Genomic DNA, 6,480 nt, shown 5'->3' on the forward strand with positions numbered 1-6,480 from the left:
GTATTAGAGTCACGAATACCTAATACAGGGTGTGGATTATATCACCTGTTCTTGAAACCTAAAAAAAAAATATATATATATATTTTAAAAGGTAAACAACTGGTCTAGTCCTTAGGCCTCTCTTCCAGTAATATGGAAAATATTCTATGCTTGCAGCTGAAATTATTGCATCCAAATATTTTAATTATAAATATTATGAAAAAATTATAATTATTTTGCATATTTTAAATACACTTTTATAAATATTCACTTCTCCATTAATTTTATTCAGAACTTCAAATGAGCATGTAATAATATTCATATTTCAGGATCACCCAGGAGTTCAAAAAAAGCAAAAAGGTTGTGTTTGGGAAAATGATGTAAGGTCAACCAAAATTTAAAACTGTACCTTAAAATTCTGTGTTTCTATTCAAAATTTAATATTTTCAAATCACAGATGGAGTTTGTCTAATTCTTTGGCTAAATTTTTTGGAGAGAATATCAATTACAGGCCAGAAATGTTGGCATAAAAATGGATCTCATATAGTCAACTATGTATTTTAAAACCTAATCATTATTTAGATTCTGGGATCATGTACACATAGAAAGAATTTCACTATACCTTCAGTTACTTTGTCTTTCTAGTACTAATTGATGTTTCTCTCTGACCACTCCTACCCTCAGATCTCAATGAATCTGACAATATTAAAAATGTTTTCTGAAAAGTGTCACACTTTATTTTTCTTAATCTGTATCTATGGAAAAGATTTGCATATGAAAATCAGACATACTGTATATTCCTAAGTTATATTTACTTAAACAACATATTTAGTGAGTGCAACAGTTGTATTCTTACAGGAGCTGAATGGACTAATCAAGAAAAATTTGGGTCACATGATTCTGGATTGAGACGATTAAAGAACTTTTAATTAAAGGTCCTTTATTAAAGATATTTTTCATTCGAGAGAGTGTATATTTCTGGGTGCTAACTTATATTGGGTTAACGTGTATTTACTTTGTTCAGAATGTGTATCCTGCATGCATAATAGACCATTCTAAGCTCTGCGCATGTGTTCATGCAAGTGTGTGTGTGTGTGCATGTGTGCGCGTGTCAGCCTGTGTGTCTGCATATGTGTGTGTGCATGCCTGTGTGTCCGTGTGTGTGCGTGCATGTGTGCATGTGTGTGTGCATGTGCATGTGTGTGTGCATGCTTGTCTGTGCACATGTGTGTATGATTCTGATAGACACCGAGGAGTGCAGAGCAGCAGATTTAATGATTCATTTAAAGATTCATGAGTTTGGCCAGGCGCGGTGGCTCACACCTGCAATCCTAGCACTTTGGGAGGCTGAGCCGGGCGGATCACTTGAGGTCAGGAGTTGAAGACCTGCCTGGCCAACATGGTGAAACCCTGTCTCTACTAAAAATACAAAAAAATTAGCCAGGGCATGGTGGCGGGCACCTGTAGTCCCAGCTACTCAGGAGGCTGAGGCAGGAGAATGGCGTGAACCCAGGAGGCGGAGCTTGCAGTGAGCTGAGATCGCGCCACTGCACTCAAGCCTGGGTGACAGAGCAAGATTCCTCTCAAAAAAAAAAAAAAAAGATTCACGAATTTTTAAGGGTTAAACAGGATTACCTTATTTTTGTTGTTTAATTAAAGATTTTCTTTCTCCTAATTAAATACCACATCACCAGAATCATAATAGCTGAAAAGCATTAAAGTTGACATTGAAGAGCATTCTCTTGTAATGTAGTATTTGGAGGTATAGGGGCAGAAAGGTGTGACAAAAACCTTTCCTCACCCATCATAAGGGTCACAGCTGACACTCCGAGAATGAAAGACAGTTTAATGAGAGAAAAGCATAACAAATTTGTTTATCAAAGTTTTACTTGACACAGGAGCCTTCAGAAATGAAGATGCAAAGACCCAGAGAAAAGCATGGGCTTTATTTTATTTTTTCGTTTTTATTTGTTTTTCAGCCCCTTTTCCTATTTAGAAAACTGTGTATTTTTCTGCTTAGTTTTGGTGAAGAACAAACAGCCATTTTGAAATGTGATCGGACAAAAGGGTATGATCCAATGGTAACAGACTGAGCAGGGAAACTTAGCAAAGCCTCTGTGTTCAGAGTCTCCTTGACTCCTTTGTGTAGAATTTCTTCACCCCTGGGAACAGGAAAGGACCCCTCTAGAATGAGGATCTTGTGACCTAATTTCAGGCAAGATAAGCCAGATAATTTCTTTATGACCAGCGCTCACAAAGAAAGGTCAGGGAAGATCAGAGTGACCTTGCTCCTGGGGTACCTCCCAATCTCCTTCAGTTCAAAGTACTTTGGGGCATCATTTCCTGAGCTCTTACCAAGTCAAAAGTGTGGTTAAAGGTTTTAAATCATTACTAAAGTTAACCTTAGCAAAAGTTTTTGAGACACTTGATCTTGCTTATGGAGAATTCTTTTCTTAAATTCACTCAGGATTCATGGATATGTGCATCCATCTGAACACCAGATCAGTTGGATAGATAATATATCTAATTAGGACAAATTACATGAATGATTCCTGAAAGATCAATGGATGTACACAAAGGAAAAAAAGGCGTTTCTTATTGTTTTTGCAAATATGTCCAGTAGACAATTATAGGATCTCATTTGTGGAGTTCAGTATTAGTAATGGGCAGAAGTTTATGGAGAGAAACTGAAAGGAATATTTAAAAATGTGCCATGCTCCATTGACAGTAAATTGTTATATGTATGGAGCAGAATGGCCAAAGGTTTACTCAGACTACCCAGACCCTGTACAGGACTTGAAGTTTTGAAATCTTTAATAGGCATAGAAATGGCTGCACCACTTCAAAGCAATCTTAGAGCTGTAGTTTTCTGCTCACAGTCCGCGTGATGAAAATCGCAAGTGCTACTTTGATTTGGCCTTTAATCAAGCTTCTTCTCCTTCAGAATATTTAAAAGCTACTGTTGATGAAATAATTTTACATTCTGTTTATTTGTTAAAGGGAGAGAGCCTGTTTTACGCTCTTAATCTCAATTTTGAAGCCAGATTTGTGCCTGGTGAGGATGCAGGTTGTATTTCATCCAGGAAGATACGCGATTTTCCAACTGAGTGCCCAAAGGGAGCACATGAAACTAATTGCTGTGAGTGCATTACTGACTCCTTCAGCAGATATTTATATGTACATATTTACTCTCTGAACGTAAAGTGCACACTACTCAAGTGAGCATTGTATGATGAAGACAGTCAGAACAGAGACCTCTGCATGATGGAAATGACTTGCCGGTGAGAACAAACCAGATTCTCTTTAAACTAGTGGCGATGAATGAAAACGTCCTGCTAACTTTCAGTTTTGCCCTGTTGGAGAATAACATTTGAAATATACGCAGGATAGCGCTCAAAACACAAGAGCAAGGATGTATCTAGCCAGTCGTAGAAAAATAAGTAACACATGACACCACTTATATGAGGTATCCATGTAGTCATATTTGTAGAATCAGAGTAAAATTGTGGTAACCAGGTTCTGGGAGGAGAGGAAGTGGAAAATTACTAATCAACAGGCATACATTTTCAGTCAAACAAGATGAATAAGCTGTAGACATCTGCTGTATAACATGGTATCTAAAGTCAATGACAATGTATTGTACACTTAAAAATGTGTTGTGGGGGTAGATCTGGCTGGATGCAGTGGCTCAAGCCTGTAATCCCAGCACTTTGGGAGGCTGAGGCAGGTGGATCACTTGAGGCCAGGAGTTCAAGACCAGCCTGGCCAACATCACAAAACCCCATCTCTACTAAAAATATAAAAATTATCAGGGCATGGTGGCACACACCTGTAATCCCAGCTACTCAGGAGGTGCAGGTTGCAGTGAGCTGTGATCACACCACTGCATTACAGCCTGGGTGACAGAGAGAGACCCTGTCTGCTACCCCCCCATAAACAAGAGGGTAGATCTTATATTTTCTTATCACAATATATGTATTATAAACATTTATTTATTAAATTATTTTTAACATCATAGTATTCTTATTATCGTAAGCAGTTGCTATTTCAGTACAACTAGCAGTAGAAGACTTTATACTGCTTACAAATGTTATTTCAAATGATAGTGTATCAATAAATAGTTCTATGGTCATAAAACTATAGATCCTGCCTAGTTCTATATATTTTTCCACCTTTAAGAGTCTCCTTTCAGTTTGTCCTTTTCCAGGGCAATGCCTCCATTCTTTCTGCATTCTACTTAAATGATTCTAAAACTATCCTAGCATCCCTGAAAAAGTAATACAGAAGAAGAAAAAAAAAGAAGGTTGTCTGTTGGTGGATAAGCTTTTCCAAAAGTATTTTAATAACTGTGCTATTGAACACAATAAAAAAAGGCAAGAGGAAAGGCAAGAGAAGCATCCCATTTTATTGATTACCCATACCCGAGGTGAAAACCAAGGTGGTTTTGAGTCAAGACAGTGGAGGAACACAGACATTTTCCAGAAGTGTGGTGGCGCAGAGTTGGAGAGACTCTTTCCTCTGCATTCAAAACATACATGAGAATGACGAGAAAAATCAGGGCCATTGCTGATTGCTAATACATTGGCAAGCAGCCATGCTGCGACCCACAAAAAACCTTATGAGCATCTTTTCTATACCAAGAGATTTGGTAAGAAGAAAGTGTGATCATTTCCCTCGAGAAACAAAATCTATTACAGAGAGCTCAGAAATAAATCTAAACATAAAAGACCAAATAAGTTTTGACAAAGGCACCAAGAGGACACAGTAGGGAAAAAATAGTCTCGTCAATAAATGGTGCCAGAAAATCTGGTCGTTCTCATGCGAAAGAATGAAATTGGACCTTTGTCTTACACCGTACACTTAAATAAATTCACAATGTAAGAAAGCCCTAAATTTAAGACCTGAAATCACTAAACTCCTAGAAGAGAACTTAGGGGAAAAACTCCTTGACATTAGAGTTGGCAATGGTTTTTTAATATCACACCAAATGCTCTGGCTACAAAAGCAGAAATAAATAATGGGATTACCTCAAACTAAAAAGCTTCTGCACAGTAAAGGAAACACTCAGCAAAATAAAATAGCAACCTGCATATCGGGAAAAATATTTGCAAACCATATGTCTGATAAGGGGTTAATATTCAAAATTTATGAAGATTTTATACAACTCAGAAATAGATAAATAGATAAAAAATGGGCAAAGGCCCTGAATAGACATTTCTCCACAGAAGACATAAAAATAATCAACTGGTATATGAACAGATATTCCACATTTCATTGGCATTAATCATCAGGGAAATACAAATCCAAAACTCTTTTAGATACCTCCTCATATCAATTAGGATAGCTATAATAAAAAAAAGCGTAACACATTTTAGTAAGAGCGTGGAGAAAAGAGTACTCATACTGTTGGTGCAAATGTGAATTGTGCAGCCATTATGGAATATGGTATGGAGGTTTCTAAAAAAATTAGCAATAAAAGTACCCTATGATTTAGCAATCTCTCTTTTGGGTATATACCCAGAAAAAATGAAATTACCACCTCATAAAGCTGTCTGCACTCCCATGTTCGCTGCAGGATTATTCTTGATAGCCAAGATATGAAAACAACCTAAGTGTCTGTTGATGTACAGATAGTTAAACTGTGGTATCTAAAAAACAGTGGAATATTATTCAGCCTTAAAAAAAGAGATTCTGCCATTTTTCACATCCTAGGTGAATCTGGAGGAAATTATGCTATGTGAAATAAGCCAAACACAAGAAGGAAAATATTGCATGATCTCAATTATGTGTGGCATCTAAAAATTATATACAGATATAGAGAATGAAACAGTGGTTACCAGAGGCAGGGGCCAAGGGAAGGAAATGGAGATATGTAGCTCGGAGGATATGATGTAACAGATATGGAGGAGAAATGTGTCTAGAGATGTAATGTACAACGTGAGGACTACAGTTAATAACACTTGAGGACTACAGTTAATAACAGATTTGAGATTTGAGATTTGATAAATGAGTAAGTTTTAGCTACTCTTGCCACAAAAAAAGAAAAAAAGGGCAATTATGTGAGATAATGGATAATTTGCCTCACTGTAATAACCATTTTACTATCTGTATGTATCACATAACCTTATGTTGTATATCTTTAATATACATAATAAAATTTGTTTTAAAAATTAAGAAAAGAAGCTTAGTCTATTAGGTAAGAAATGTATCGATTTAATAGTGTTGTAATGATAACTGGAATAGAGATGTAAACAAGTAGCTATTTTAACTCTAGGAAGTTGGAGAATATATTCAATAGAAAGTAGGTAAGTCCTCAGCAGCAATTTTATTTTATTTTATTATTATTATACTTTAGGAATTTCTTAAGACGTTTTCTAGTTTTCTTGCTGTGTAAGAAGAGTGTCTATTGCAAGTTCTGCCAGGGATTAACAGTTCTAGGGCTGTCTCTGATATACATTAAGACTGTTACCAAATGTACATGGTTTAAGAACCTTACCTATA

Source organism: Pan paniscus, chromosome 21 (genome assembly GCF_029289425.2).
Source record: "Pan paniscus chromosome 21, NHGRI_mPanPan1-v2.0_pri, whole genome shotgun sequence".
Taxonomy (NCBI): domain Eukaryota; kingdom Metazoa; phylum Chordata; class Mammalia; order Primates; family Hominidae; genus Pan; species Pan paniscus.